General features: G+C 53.6%; 2 pseudogenes; one reads left to right on the forward strand and one right to left on the reverse strand.

The window, feature by feature from the left end:
* Window positions 1-4,560: 4,560 nt before the first annotated feature.
* Window positions 4,561-5,777, reverse strand: LOC142035029 (feather keratin Cos2-3-like; annotated as a pseudogene).
* Window positions 5,778-6,977: 1,200 nt separating this feature from the next.
* On the forward strand, window positions 6,978-8,196 carry LOC142035030 (feather keratin Cos2-3-like; annotated as a pseudogene).
* The last annotated feature ends 7,625 nt before the right edge of the window (window positions 8,197-15,821 follow it).

Here is a 15,821-nt window from a genome sequence, read left to right on the forward strand (position 1 = left end):
TGGTCTGGCCCATGGTGTCTCTAAGAAAGTGAGAGACAGCAACAGAGCAAGGAAAGACTCCAGGAAGCAAACCTAGAGATGTGATGCAAGTTCTTGTGGAAGAAGGCTTCCTGTTCCTTGCTCTTCAGCAAGAACACAAGGGCTGGGGACAGCAAGGTGGTGAGGGCAAGGGCTCTCAGTTCTCAGCTCAGTGTGGTCCCATTGTGCAATAATGACCATCACCTCATGCTAAGATGCCACTAGAGGACAACTGTATTGTGCCCCACTCCCAGATTCCTGCTGTCCTGTTGCTCAAAGATTCCAGAAACAGCCTTTTGTGTCTGGCCTTCATGCTGGGACCCACAGAACAGCTGAGAAAGTTGCATCCTGCTTCCAATTTCCTGTCAGCCAGGATGGCTCCTGAGTCCCAGTATCCACAAATCAAAGCCAGAATGGAGGAAGGAGGGATCTTTGGCGGTTGTCACATACAAGAAGAAATCAGTGGCCACAGCATGCTTCATTGTATGTGCCAGCCAGAAGAGAGAGTGGCACTGCCTATTAATGTTAATAAGATAAGAGCGGCCACAGCTTCAAAATTTTCACTGAATTTGTGTTGCCAGGGCAGAAATTTCAAACTGCAGTAGAGGAGATTAATCCTCAAGGACATAGCTGTGAAACATCGGCCCAAGTGGATCAGAAGAGAGAGGCAGAGAATAACGAATGGAGGGACAGAAGGAGCAAGGAAGGGAAGGATGAAGAAAGAAAAGCAGAAGTTAGTCTGCAATGATCTGTGGCCTATGGCCATGTCCCAGGCAGTGCTTGCTGCTCTTCTTATGGCTCTGTCAGAAAGGCCCAGATACAACTAGGCTGAGTCAGGCCACAGGGGTATTGACAGAAACCAGGGTGCCAGTCCGATGCAACAGAGCAACAGTGACAGGTCGGGACTTCTCATGAATTGACAACCCCATGCCCCAGTAGAGAAGCCCTGCATCCCTTGGGCCTCAGGGGCAGTCTCTGATGAATTCCCTGATGTGTCTTTGTCTTCAACAGTGCCAAGGTGAGAGAACCTCTTCTGAAGGAGCAGTTCTGCAGGTAGAGCAGCAGCTGTCCTCACACATGGGAATCCTTGGACGTCTGGTCAAGAATTGCAGGGCTGGAAGGATCTTGGCCTTCCCAGCCAATTGGGCTGAAAACAACCCCATAGGAGTGCCCCAGGCCAATGTCTCCAGCCTGTAAGGGAACTGTCCTGGTTTCAGCTGGGATAGAGTTAATTGTCTTACTAGTAGCTGGTACAGTGCTATGTTTTTGAGTTAGGTATGAGAAGAATGTTGATAACACAGTGATGTTTTCAGTTGTTGATAAGTAATGTTTAGCCTAAAGTCAAGGATTTTTCAGCTTCTGACACCCAGCCAGCGAGAAAGCTGGAGGGACACAAGAAGTTGGCACAGGACACAGCCAGGGCAGCCGACCCAAAGTGGTCAATGGGGTATTCCATACCATGTAACGTCACATTTAGTATAAGAACTGGGGGGAGTGGGGGCGGGGGGATTGCTGCTCAGGGACGAACTGGGCATTGATTGGCAGGTGGTGAGCAATTGCACTGTGCACCATTTGTATATTCCAATCCTTTTATTATTACTGCTGTCATTTTAGTAGTGTTATCATTATCATTATCAGTTTCTTCTTTTCTGTTCTATTAAACTGTTCTTATCTCAACCCATGAGTTTTACTTTTTTTCCCAATATTCTCCCCCCTCCCACTGCAGGGGCGAGGGGGTGAGTGAGCAGCTGCATGGTGCTTAGTTGCTGGCTGGGGTTAAACCACAACAGGAACCCTCCAATACTTCAGATGCACCTTATGGTAGCAATGACCTACTCCTGCCATGGAAATTCTTGCAATTCTCATTCCAGACCTCAAAGTAAATATCCATGGGGAAATGAACATGGCATAAACACAGGAATCAAAAGATAGCAATGCAGGAATCTGAAACATGGGCCATATAATTAACTGGCATGTTTTGCAACTTGTATGAACCTTTCAGAAAATTATTACTTGCACAAAGGCTTCCTCTAGGCCTGGAGCAGTGCAGGACAGGCCAATTCTCAACTCTCATCTACTTCACTCCCCTTTTACTCCTTGTGAAACAGGTGAGTTAGAAGCTCTGTTCTCTTCTACGAGGGTGTGGTCTTGCCTCAATAGACAGATCAGCTCAGTCCTGTGATGAAGCATAGGGCTGCCTGTAATGGAATTGGGAGGTGGGTAAAAGGTCTGGTATGACGGGAGAATGCGAATTTGACTAAGTGGATTCTGAGCTAGGCAGAAGCATCCTTGAGCCTGGCAGCTTTTTGCAGGGTCCTTGGGACCTAAAGGCAAGAAATTATGTATGCCTCCCTGCATAGACTCTACCTCCTCACACAGCAGCTACTTTGAATCTCTCATTGTGGGATGGCAGGCTGCTCCTCATCCAATCCCATGCTCCGCTTTCGCCTGCCCTCTCCACAAGGTGCACCTCTGGTGCAGAGACATGTCCTGCTATGACAAGTGCCTGCCATACCTGCCATGCTAGCCCTGCAGCCAAAACACACTGGTCAAGACCTGCAAGGACCCCTGTGTCAGTCAGTAAAAGGACCCTAATATTGTCATCCAGACATCACCTGTGGTGCTGATCCTGCCTGGACCCCTCCTCAGTCCTACCCACAGAACACAGTTATGGGCTCCTCCACCTACGCCACTGTTGGCAGCATACATAGAAAGCTCAAACTCAAGAAGAGTGAGTATGCACCAAGACAGATTGGGACTGGTGCCACCACGCAGGAGGAAAGCAGCACTGCTCGGGATGAAGGTGTGCTGTGACAAAGATGCTGCCCCGCCTCTGCCTGTGCGCTGGGTGGGCAGGGAAGTTCACCAGGGAGCCTTTTGCCCTGCTGGGTGTGGCTGTGAGGGCTGTGTCCCTGGCCGCCTCCTTTGTCTCCTTCTGCCTGAGCACTGCAGTTCCAGTTCTGGGAACTGCCAGCAGGTTCCTACCTGCCTGTCTCAGGTGCGCGGCTCCCCTTGGGCAGCCTGGCCTGGCCTCCGACAAGAGGCGGCAGTTTACAAGCGGGCACGAGTGCCCGTGAGGATGTTCAGGGCCCTTGTGACCAAGAGGATTTTGGAAGGTCGAGCCGTGGCCTGGCTGCACCAGTTGGAGGCTCCCAGCGCTGGAAAACCTGGTTCTGGCACTGGGGAGCCTGGGGCCCGGCAGAGGTGGCTGCTTGGTTCCCTTAGTTTGGCTGAGCAAGTACTTCAGCCACAAGGCAATGGGAGTAGAAAGGTTCCCTGGGGCAGAGGCGTGGCGTCCCAGGCAGCCCTCAGAGTGTTTTGTTCCACCCTTTGGGCTGAGGTTTGGAGGCAGCTTTGAGCTGCTGAGGGAGGAGAGCGCGCGAGCCGGCAAGACTCAGCTCCCGCTTCCTGGGAGCTCCCTGGGCACCTTGCTGAGTGGAGAGCGTGACAGGGTCCAGGTTTTGCCGGCAGCCTTGGTGGGACTGGCAGAGGCGGGTGACACACGCGTGTCGGGCTGGAGAGGAGCAGGGCAGTGGGTTGCTGGGCCTGTCGGCGCTGGAGGGGGGAAAAGGGGAGTCCCGACCCTCCGGCAAAACCGGGAGCTATCCTTTGGGGAGAGCGGAGGCCGCAGGTGGCACGTGGCAAAGGATGGGAGACGTGTTGTGAGCAGCGGTCGTGAAAGGGGGGGCAAGAGTCTACGCATCTCTTTTGCAGATAACGCAAATCCTCCTACGTAGCGTTTCTACGTGCATGCCTAGAGAGACAGAGAGCGAGCTGTCAGGAAACAGACCACGCCTGCACTTAGACACTCCGCCTCTTCTAGCTGTGCTGGAGGAAATGCTGGCAGCCTGAGTGGGGCTGGGCAAAATCCCCCAAGATGTACAAAGAAGATTCAAGTCTGCGCAGGGAGAGCTGAAATGCTGCAGGAGCAACGGCTTGTAGTAGGAAGCCACAAAGGGAGGTGGGCGAGGGAGAGAGAGGCTGTAGCTGGAGAAGTCTTGTGGCCAGGGGTGCACCTGGGAGAGGTGGCAGGGAGGAGCACAGGGGTGTGTGAGGAGCAACCTGTCATGCAACCACCACCACCACCACCACCACCACTCCACAGCTGCCACAGGGAGAGGGGCCCTCCTGAAGCAAGAGCTGCCTGCCAGGGAGAGCTCCCAGGTGCGGCTGGATGCAGAAGCAGCTGCCGGTGCCAGCGCCACCCGCCGGTGCGGCTGGGGAGACGGACTCCTCGCTCGGGCACTGGTTGGGCTCCCCATCATCCGCAGGGCGTTCTCGAAGGCTGAGGAGGGCCTTTGTGTGCCGGGATGCAGCAAGGCAGGCCCTGACGGCTGCGGCTCTGCAGGAGCCAGGGACATCTTCCTCAGCTGCAAGGGACAGTGTCTTGGAAGGAGCGCGCCGCCTGTGTCTCACCGTCCCCTTCCTCCAGGAATGCCGCTGGCTCTCCTTTGTGCCTGCAAGCTCTCCCCAGAGCAACGCCTTTCTGTCTGGCAGCTGGGGGAGCGTCCGGGGAGAGAAGGACCACGCAGAGGCGCAGGCTGGGATGCAGCAGAACTTTAATGAGTCGAAAGAGGGAAAGGAGGTCCTCTGAGTGGCGGCCATGGTGCAGGGAGCACCAGGGGTAGCTAGGAGGCTTTGCCCCTTGGCCAGGGTGGAGTTTGCACCGGGCATCTGCCCGCCTGCCTGCCCGTCCCTGAGAGGGAGGGCGGCAGCAGGCCCTTCCTCGGATGGGGCTTAGCAGGTGCTCACAGCCCAGGGGAGCAGAAGACAACAGAGAGGAGAGAGAGAGAGAGAAGAGAGGGAGAAAGAGGCACGTTAGGCAAGGGCCATGTTTTCAGAGAGCCCAGGCGCGCCGCTTCCTGCCTTCCTTTGCAGGTGGAGCCATGGATGCTCAGTCCCTGTGCAAGCGGTGGCCAGGATCTCCGTGCTCAGTCCGTGACCGTCTTCTGGGTTCCTGGGGTTCCTTCCGTGGGTCCGCCTGCGTCGGCTTTAGCAGGGGAGGCATGTTCTGCCGCAGTAGCGGCTGGTGATGCAGGAGAGGTCACAGCACCCGGAGTTGATGGGCACTCCCTGACAGCTGAGGATGCTGCCAACGGCAGCGGAGGTGGAGGAGCCCACAACGGTGTTCTGCGGGAAGGAGCTGAGGATGGGGCCGGGCAGGGTCACCACCACGGGGGAGGGCTCGATGACGACGGTGGAGTTCTGGCACTGCCTGACGCAGGGCTCATTGCAGCTGTTGGCCAGCGGGGTCGGGCCGCAGGGCTGGCAGGGCTGGCACTGGCTGTAGCAGGACATGTCGCGGGGCTGGAGGTGCACCTGGGGGAGAGGGCAGGGAGGAGCACAGGGGCGCGTGAGGAGCAGCCTGTCCGCCCACCGTGAGGGAGCCAAGGCACGTGCTGGCTGGGGAGCTGGAGACTGTGCAGGGAGGTCCACAGGCCTCTTTGCCGGTCCACCTGGGCACCGAGCAAAAGGAGCCAGGCCCAGGAAAGCTCTTTCCTGGCCAAGAGCCCAAGAGTCCCCTCAGCCCAGAACCAGCCCCCCTCCACGCCAAACCTCCTCCCCGCTTCCCCTCCCAACACAGGCAGCCCCCAGCCCCGGTATAGGACAGAGCTTCCAACTCACTTGCTTCCGAAGGAGAGGAAGGGGAGCAAAGCGGGTGAGAGAGCGAAGAGCTGGGGTGGCTTTTATACTGGTCCTGCACTGCCCCAGGTCCAGAGGAAGCCTCTGTGGAAGTAACAATTTTCTGAGAAGCTCATCTGAAATGCAAAACATCCCAGCTAATGATACGGGCTGTGTTTTGGTTTCCTGCACAGCTGCCTTTTCATTTCCTTGTTTGGCCGTACCTGCTCCTCCTCGAAGGCTCCTTTTCGGTGCTGGGGTGGGAGGCCCAAGGATTTCTGGGACCGGAGCGCATCGGTGCCAGCAGAAGATGAGTCCCAAGTGCCGGAGGGGTCGCGTGCAGGCTGGGGACATTGGCCTGGGGCACTCCTGTGGGCTTGTTTGCAGCCCCATTGGGGGTGTCAGTTGCTATGGTGACGGTTGCCATGGTGACGGTTGCCATGGTAACCGGTTCCCATGGTGACGGTTGCTATGGTGACAGTTGCCATGGTGACCGGTTGCCATGGTGACCGGTTGCTATGGTGACCGGTTGCTGTGGGGACCAGTTGCCATGAATGTCTGCGAGGAAAGATGCCACAAGCTGCCTGGGCAACATCTCCTGGGCTTGGCCACCCTCAGAGTAGAAGAGTTTTTCCTCATGCCTCGGCGGCATTTCCTTTCACACTGCTCCCGTATGCACACAAGGGCAAGTGAGCAAGCACCCCTACCTACACATGAGCACCTGTGGACTCGCCCGAGGACAGACGGGGAAGGCCCTTGGCAGGGCAGGGCTGGAGCACCCTTGGGCAGGACAAGGCCCCAGACACACTGATGGTGTTGGTGTTGGTAGGGGACCGCCAGAGAGAGCCCAGAGAGCAGGGAAGGCCCGACAGGCACACCAAGGCCTCCCCGGAGCAGCATGAGGAGGCAAGGTGTCGAAAGCAGCAGTGCTGACCACCCGCCTGCAGAGAGAACGGCCCGGGACCATCAGAGAGAGCTTGGAGGGTGGGAGAAAGGGGACGCGGCACACCGTCCTGCTTGCCAGCCCTTTGGCATCCGGGCCAGGATTGCAGGGCTGGGAGCAGCAGGGCCCTTCCTGCCAATGGGGCTGCAAACAAGCCCACAGGAGTGCCCCAGGCCAATGTCCCCAGCCTGCACGCGACCCCTCCGGCACTTGGGACTCATCTTCTGCTGGCACCGATGCGCTCCGGTCCCAGAAATCCTTGGGCCTCCCACCCCAGCACCGAAAAGGAGCCTTCGAGGAGGAGCAGGTACGGCCAAACAAGGAAATGAAAAGGCAGCTGTGCAGGAAACCAAAACACAGCCCGTATCATTAGCTGGGATGTTTTGCATTTCAGATGAGCTTCTCAGAAAATTGTTACTTCCACAGAGGCTTCCTCTGGACCTGGGGCAGTGCAGGACCAGTATAAAAGCCACCCCAGCTCTTCGCTCTCTCACCCGCTTTGCTCCCCTTCCTCTCCTTCGGAAGCAAGTGAGTTGGAAGCTCTGTCCTATACCGGGGCTGGGGGCTGCCTGTGTTGGGAGGGGAAGCGGGGAGGAGGTTTGGCGTGGAGGGGGGCTGGTTCTGGGCTGAGGGGACTCTTGGGCTCTTGGCCAGGAAAGAGCTTTCCTGGGCCTGGCTCCTTTTGCTCGGTGCCCAGGTGGACCGGCAAAGAGGCCTGTGGACCTCCCTGCACAGTCTCCAGCTCCCCAGCCAGCACGTGCCTTGGCTCCCTCACGGTGGGCGGACAGGCTGCTCCTCACGCGCCCCTGTGCTCCTCCCTGCCCTCTCCCCCAGGTGCACCTCCAGCCCCGCGACATGTCCTGCTACAGCCAGTGCCAGCCCTGCCAGCCCTGCGGCCCGACCCCGCTGGCCAACAGCTGCAACGAGCCCTGCGTCAGGCAGTGCCAGAACTCCACCGTCGTCATCGAGCCCTCCCCCGTGGTGGTGACCCTGCCCGGCCCCATCCTCAGCTCCTTCCCGCAGAACACCGTTGTGGGCTCCTCCACCTCCGCTGCCGTTGGCAGCATCCTCAGCTGTCAGGGAGTGCCCATCAACTCCGGGTGCTGTGACCTCTCCTGCATCACCAGCCGCTACTGCGGCAGAACATGCCTCCCCTGCTAAAGCCGACGCAGGCGGACCCACGGAAGGAACCCCAGGAACCCAGAAGACGGTCACGGACTGAGCACGGAGATCCTGGCCACCGCTTGCACAGGGACTGAGCATCCATGGCTCCACCTGCAAAGGAAGGCAGGAAGCGGCGCGCCTGGGCTCTCTGAAAACATGGCCCTTGCCTAACGTGCCTCTTTCTCCCTCTCTTCTCTCTCTCTCTCTCCCCTCTCTGTTGTCTTCTGCTCCCCTGGGCTGTGAGCACCTGCTAAGCCCCATCCGAGGAAGGGCCTGCTGCCGCCCTCCCTCTCAGGGACGGGCAGGCAGGCGGGCAGATGCCCGGTGCAAACTCCACCCTGGCCAAGGGGCAAAGCCTCCTAGCTACCCCTGGTGCTCCCTGCACCATGGCCGCCACTCAGAGGACCTCCTTTCCCTCTTTCGACTCATTAAAGTTCTGCTGCATCCCAGCCTGCGCCTCTGCGTGGTCCTTCTCTCCCCGGACGCTCCCCCAGCTGCCAGACAGAAAGGCGTTGCTCTGGGGAGAGCTTGCAGGCACAAAGGAGAGCCAGCGGCATTCCTGGAGGAAGGGGACGGTGAGACACAGGCGGCGCGCTCCTTCCAAGACACTGTCCCTTGCAGCTGAGGAAGATGTCCCTGGCTCCTGCAGAGCCGCAGCCGTCAGGGCCTGCCTTGCTGCATCCCGGCACACAAAGGCCCTCCTCAGCCTTCGAGAACGCCCTGCGGATGATGGGGAGCCCAACCAGTGCCCGAGCGAGGAGTCCGTCTCCCCAGCCGCACCGGCGGGTGGCGCTGGCACCGGCAGCTGCTTCTGCATCCAGCCGCACCTGGGAGCTCTCCCTGGCAGGCAGCTCTTGCTTCAGGAGGGCCCCTCTCCCTGTGGCAGCTGTGGAGTGGTGGTGGTGGTGGTGGTGGTGGTTGCATGACAGGTTGCTCCTCACACACCCCTGTGCTCCTCCCTGCCACCTCTCCCAGGTGCACCCCTGGCCACAAGACTTCTCCAGCTACAGCCTCTCTCTCCCTCGCCCACCTCCCTTTGTGGCTTCCTACTACAAGCCGTTGCTCCTGCAGCATTTCAGCTCTCCCTGCGCAGACTTGAATCTTCTTTGTACATCTTGGGGGATTTTGCCCAGCCCCACTCAGGCTGCCAGCATTTCCTCCAGCACAGCTAGAAGAGGCGGAGTGTCTAAGTGCAGGCGTGGTCTGTTTCCTGACAGCTCGCTCTCTGTCTCTCTAGGCATGCACGTAGAAACGCTACGTAGGAGGATTTGCGTTATCTGCAAAAGAGATGCGTAGACTCTTGCCCCCCCTTTCACGACCGCTGCTCACAACACGTCTCCCATCCTTTGCCACGTGCCACCTGCGGCCTCCGCTCTCCCCAAAGGATAGCTCCCGGTTTTGCCGGAGGGTCGGGACTCCCCTTTTCCCCCCTCCAGCGCCGACAGGCCCAGCAACCCACTGCCCTGCTCCTCTCCAGCCCGACACGCGTGTGTCACCCGCCTCTGCCAGTCCCACCAAGGCTGCCGGCAAAACCTGGACCCTGTCACGCTCTCCACTCAGCAAGGTGCCCAGGGAGCTCCCAGGAAGCGGGAGCTGAGTCTTGCCGGCTCGCGCGCTCTCCTCCCTCAGCAGCTCAAAGCTGCCTCCAAACCTCAGCCCAAAGGGTGGAACAAAACACTCTGAGGGCTGCCTGGGACGCCACGCCTCTGCCCCAGGGAACCTTTCTACTCCCATTGCCTTGTGGCTGAAGTACTTGCTCAGCCAAACTAAGGGAACCAAGCAGCCACCTCTGCCGGGCCCCAGGCTCCCCAGTGCCAGAACCAGGTTTTCCAGCGCTGGGAGCCTCCAACTGGTGCAGCCAGGCCACGGCTCGACCTTCCAAAATCCTCTTGGTCACAAGGGCCCTGAACATCCTCACGGGCACTCGTGCCCGCTTGTAAACTGCCGCCTCTTGTCGGAGGCCAGGCCAGGCTGCCCAAGGGGAGCCGCGCACCTGAGACAGGCAGGTAGGAACCTGCTGGCAGTTCCCAGAACTGGAAGCATTTGTGGTCTGATTATTTCTACTTGTCTTCCATAGATGAGTTGTGACAATGGGGGTGGTAGCGTGGCAGTGACAGAAAGTGCTTGCAACTATACCTTTCAACTTACTTCAAATAGCAGTTTCACTATAAATTATTATTAGGGCTGTATTTTTATCAGCTTTTAAAAGCTAATTAGCAACTAGAAACAAAAGGAGCTGTGAGCATCCTGTGGCCACCTAGATTCCTCTAGCTGGTAAGCAAACACCTGCAGAGTGCAACAGTACAGGACCTCTCTTAATTGCTCATTGGAAGAAGCAGGGAGACACTGATGTGGAAGTGCAGGTACAGGCAGTGAGGAGAAACATGCACATGCTGAGTGCAGGGGAAAGCAGGGGGAATGCAGAGCATTTAGAATGGAAGAACACAGAGGATATCCATAAATTCAGATCTAAGTGAAACAGACATGATGCAGCATCAGCTCCTAACCAATTAATCTTGTACACCACAGTATGCCTGCTTGGAGCAAAGCTCTGCCTACTATTTAAGAGCCTTGGGAGGAAGTGGCAGAGGGTTCAGATCTTTCTGGATACTCAGACTAAAAAAGAAGAATTTTTAGGAACAAAAGAGAAAGACAATAAGCAAAGCCACTGACAACAGCTTAGGCTATATTTATGGAAATCCTCGATGCAGTGGATGTTCCCACCAGCATCCACAGTGAAGGAGATCCCATACAGACTGCGATGGCACATCACGCAATGAAACATTGGGGATGGTAGGCCTTCCCAGTGGCTCTGAGGATCCTTTCCATGATGGGCTTTGCACAGACACTGCATTGCTCCAGTGTGTTCTGCAAACAAAACGTACACAACAGACGTAAGCACCATCTCAGCAGAGCATTTACAAAGGTCAGCTAGGTTGGAGGCTGCTGCTGGTCTACTGGGAGGCTTTAGGTACTTTTCATTTCTTCTAGGTAAGTGCAGTAGAGGCAACAAAGAGTATGGTTGCACAGGGCCTGGGTCAAGCCTTTAGTATAGTTTGAGAACAGAAACCAGAGCCATCTTTCAGCAGCTCTGGTGCCCATTAGGTGGGTGCATCTGAAACATTACAGCTTCTGTAGCCAAGAGCACACGAAGGAGTTATGCAGCTTGCACTCCTGGGTTTTCGCCTGTGGATTGCCCAGTCTGAATGACCTTTTGCAGCTGAGTTTATTAGAGACAACCTCCACAGCATGCAGGGCAAAGCTGAAGCACAAACTCCTGGGGATACACAGAGACTGCCTAACTGCTCTGCCAATACAGTTCCCATGAAGAATCTTTATCTGCCTTGTAAGAAAATCTTGCTCTTCCTCTCCCACCATGGAAACTACTGTTGAGTCTGGAGAGAGAACAAAGCAGTGTCTGCAATGAAAGCATTGCAAGGACAGGAGTTCAGGATGACTTAAACTGTTCATTTATCTCTGGCCCAAGATGTTTGAGATAATGATTGTGAAATGCCAGCCCTAAGGCCATGATCCTTACTGCACAGCTTTTACATACTGGCCTGCTCTTGAAGTGCTGGAGCCAAAAAAAACCACCTTTCAAGTTGGGTCCATTGAATGATTCATCTCATTTCAATCCTCAGCCACCCTTGCAGTTAATTATGGAAACACCAAGATAATTTTGCTCCAGATGATTGTCTGTGAGCCACACCAGCCCTTCTGACACCAGCTGTGCAACTTACTCTTTCAAACCAAGCACGTTGAAGATACATGCCATGAATGGAGGGTGCAACGCACATAGATGCAAACAATAAATCTGTGGCAATGTTTTGAGTCATTTCAGTGGACTTTAGGAAAGCAAACTTCACCTATTATTCTTGCTTGGTGCATCTGGAGTTATCAAATAACGTTATCAACCAGCGTTTGAATCTTGGATGAGGTAGAAAGTCTATGATTACAATATTATGATTAAGATAGACAGAAATAAGGGGGAGTGGGGGAATCTAATGTGACAGAAATATAAAAAGCTGCTGGAAGGCAGATCATGTTGACAAACATAGGAAGCCTAAAGTTCTTCTGCTTCCTCATGCAACAAAATTCCCAGGGAAAATAGTGCTCTGACTGACCACATTGTTATTGCTTCTTTGAGCCAATAGTCTCAGGAGCAAGATCCAGTCCTTACATGTGCAGCCAAAATGTATTGTCAGGAGATGAATCACCCAGGAGTTCAGAAAGTTTACTTCTACACTTCTACATATTTGTTATTGGACGTTATCTCTGGGCTGCAAATCACTGGTAAGATACAAACATAGAAATACACAGGTTCGTATCAGAAGATCAAAAGGAGTGGTTTTGGAAAGGTCAGTATGAACAGTCCTGAATTTCAACCCATATGAGAACCGCCTCCCACATTTGTGAAGAGAGCACAGCCAGATCAGTGTTGGTTTCAGACTGGGTTTTGCTTTATGCCTTGTAATAATGGGCAGGAAAGAATTATTGCTGGCCTTTCTGTCTGGTTGGTGTCACCATCATCATCATTGTAACAGTAGCTGGTATGCCAGAAAAAGCAAGGTCAATAATTTTCTCCTTGGAAGAAATAACCTGGCAAATTTACCATTTTGCTTTGCATAAGCAGATCACATCATCTGAGTCCATATTCATGCTATTCTCTATATTGCCAAGGAAGGAATACAGCACACCTGCAGATACTAATGGAAGATTGTGCCACTCATAAGGCATTTGCTATGACGCCTTCTGAATATGTGCAGGTATGGAGCGTTTGCCTCACCAAGTCACTGCTTGCTTCATTTCCAACAGTTGCCAACAACAGAGGCCAAAGTATGAGAACAAGGCAAGCAAAACGCAGCAATTCCTTAGGCTATGCTTCCAGCCTCCAGCGATTTCTGGCTTAGGGACTTCCTGAGCCAGAGCTTGGCTTCTCCGTACTTAGACTCAAGTGGATGTTTCTCCCATGAACTTCCCTAATCACTTTTTGAATTCTAATAAACCTTGAGCACCCACAACATGGCCAGGAGTTTCATGGCTTACCGACACATTGGGGGCTCATCTGCTAAGCAGTTCCCCTGGTCTGCTACCGCAGCCTATGTAACAGCGCTCCAGACAGCAACACTGAGCACAGCCTACCTGGTATTGTGAACAGAGCGGAAACCTGCAGCTGCAATCCACCCTGCACAGGGATTTAACACCAAACAGCGTGACCTGGAAACGCTCTCACTATGGATCCGATACAACCCCTACTCGCATGTTTCAGACACAGAGTTTAAGACCGCAAAGGATCATTACAATCATCTCATCTGACATCTCGCATTAGCACTGACTTTGGTGGGAGTTTTGCAGTGACCAAGACAGCAGGTAATCACGCTTCTGGATTATACCTTCAGAAAACACATCTTCTGCTCCCAAATCTCAGCTCAGTCACACTGTTTGACATTCTTGCAGCTAAGACAAGCATTTTAAATTAACCAACTCATGATTAAGCCTTCTATACAACCTGAAAATCAGACCTGAGAAATTTATTCTTTTCATCCTTCCAAGTCTGTACCAATGAGGAAAAACAAAGTCATTAGTTTCAGACTCCAGCTCACTCCCTGTCTGGGAGTGTATTTGCTTAAGCCTCTTTCCTTGTTAGAACCCTGGCTCAGACCCTTCTCTTCAAGGTGTTACCAGAAGATGCCAAAAGCTTCCTTCATTCACACCCATTTGACATCAGGTTGCTGTTAGGCAGGATTTGGCCTGTGGAGCTAACAGGGTTTTCTCTGATTCTCTAATCAGGTCATCCCACATGTCTAAGTGCTGCCCCAGCAGCTAACAACCTGCACAAAGGTATTTCTGCACATTATGGGAATAGCATCCCTGTGGGATGAGAGGTGTGCCTTCTTGATTTTGCTCTCTTTAACAGTTTAGCTAACTCTTGTGGCACCTCCTGGAGCTTTCAGACCTTCAGAAAGCCAAACAAGATTGTGGCAGTACACCTCCCACACACACACCCATCCCACCAGCAGGAAACGAAACTTCCCCAGGCAGGGAGAAGGGGAAGGAAACCCTGGAGGCCGCAGGTTGAAATTTGAACTGGCCAATCAAGACGTGCCAGGTAGACTGAGGTGACCCTCTTGGCCAATAGGGATTAAACGATCACAGGTCAGATTCAACAGGGGTATAAACGGGGTCCTGCCGGAGGACATGTTGGAATCAGTCCTCCTCGGAGCAGCGGGTCTGCAGTCGGGGACTCCCCCTTGGGTTGGGGCACTGCCCAAGGTAACTCCTCGAGGGAGAGAGCCCTCAGCTTTTAGGTGAGTGATAGGTGCATTTTGGAGCCATCATTTTAAATCTTGGGGATTCTTAAGTCGGCTCTGTAGTATTAATTCTCTTCACATCATTGAGCCTGTGGTTTTATAAAATGTTACCAGACTTCCAACTAACTTTTGCTGAAGAATAAATCTGTGGTTTAACACCTGTTGGATTTGGTTATGCGTGCATCCATAACAAAGATGAAGAAAAAAACAAACAGCCCTATTTTTCTTCTTTTCTCCCAAGCTGCCATTTCCAGCCCTCTCTGTAATCAACAGGTAGAGCTAAATGCATCTGATGAGCTACACAGAGGGCCTAAACAAAGCACAGAGAAGAAAGATAAGAACCACCTAGGAAACATCAGACCTAAGAGCTGTGATCAAATTCATGTCACAAAAATATGGACCACAAATCCAGCATGGGCTGAGGGGAAAGTTTATCATCTTTTCCCATATTTTTGGCTAAGAGGCAGGGGGTGCCCTTCTTTTTTAAAGACACTTATGTCTCCATATCTGACTAATTTGGGGGGTTTGAAAAGGTTGGGGAAGGAATCATCCATTTCTAAATGGAAGGTTGGCCCAATGTTAAAGGCTGATTCTGGGTCCAATTGTATAGTATCAGATAGACCTCCGATCAAGGCATGGCAGAGAATGCAGACCCTATCCGCGGAGAGTATTGCTGTTATTTTGGTCCTTTGAGTTCTGTTAGGGTTTTCCTGAAATAAAATAATTCTAGTCGTCATTTCTAATCTCTACTGTTTAACCTTTTCATTAGTGACCTGGACAATGCATAGAGTGCACCCACAGCAGGTTTGCAGATGACATAAAACTGGGAGGGATGGTACCATCCCTCCTGTTGAGTCACGAGGTTCAGAGCAGACCCTCTCACTTTCTAGAATCCTCCTCAGACAAGGGCCCAGGGGCGGCTGGATCCACTCTAAGTCTCAGACTTGGTCAACAGTTTATGTCCTGAAACAGATGAGGTGTAGGGATTGTGGAAAAGGAAAAGGAAAGAGAGAAGACGACAGAGAGAGAAAAAGAAGAGAGAAAGATTTCACCGGTCCTGGGTCCAGCGTTGGTCCAGTCAGCCAAGGGGTCCAGTTCCCAGTGGGCTTCCACACCTGGGGTTTCAGTCGGTGTCCTTTTATCATCCTTGGCCCTCCTTCGGGTGGGAACCGGAGCCTTTGGGCTTGGGGGTCGTTTGGGGAGTAACTTCTCCTTCCCTGCAGACATTGCCATTGTTTGATCTTTGTATCAGAACAGCTTATCAGAACAGGGAGCTGCACACTCTCCAGCACACCCTCCCCCTCCTGTTGCTGATGTCCGAGCTGATGGGCTTTTCACCTTGGTTCCTTGCTGTGCAGGGTTTGTCTTTAAGCTGAACTTGCCCCACCACAATGTTTGAGACATTAACTCTTTCAGTCTCTCACAGCTCCTGAGCAGCGATCTGCCCCCCCAGCCCAACTTCCTGCAGTTTATACACTAGACATGAAGTCACATGGTATGGAATACCCCTTTGGCCAGTTTGGGTCAGGTGCCCTGGCTGTGTCCCCTCCCAACTTCTTGTGCCCCTCCAGCCTTCTTGCTGGCTGGGCATGAGAAGCTGAAAAATCCTTGACTTAGTCTAAACACTACTTAGCAACAGCTAAAAACATCAGTGTGTTATCAGCATTCTTCTCATACTAGATCCAAAACGTAACACTTTACTAGCTGCTAGAAAGAAAATTAATTCTATCCCAGCTGAAATCAGGACACACCTGTAAAGAACC

Source organism: Buteo buteo, chromosome 9 (assembly GCF_964188355.1).
Source record: "Buteo buteo chromosome 9, bButBut1.hap1.1, whole genome shotgun sequence".
NCBI lineage: Eukaryota > Metazoa > Chordata > Aves > Accipitriformes > Accipitridae > Buteo > Buteo buteo.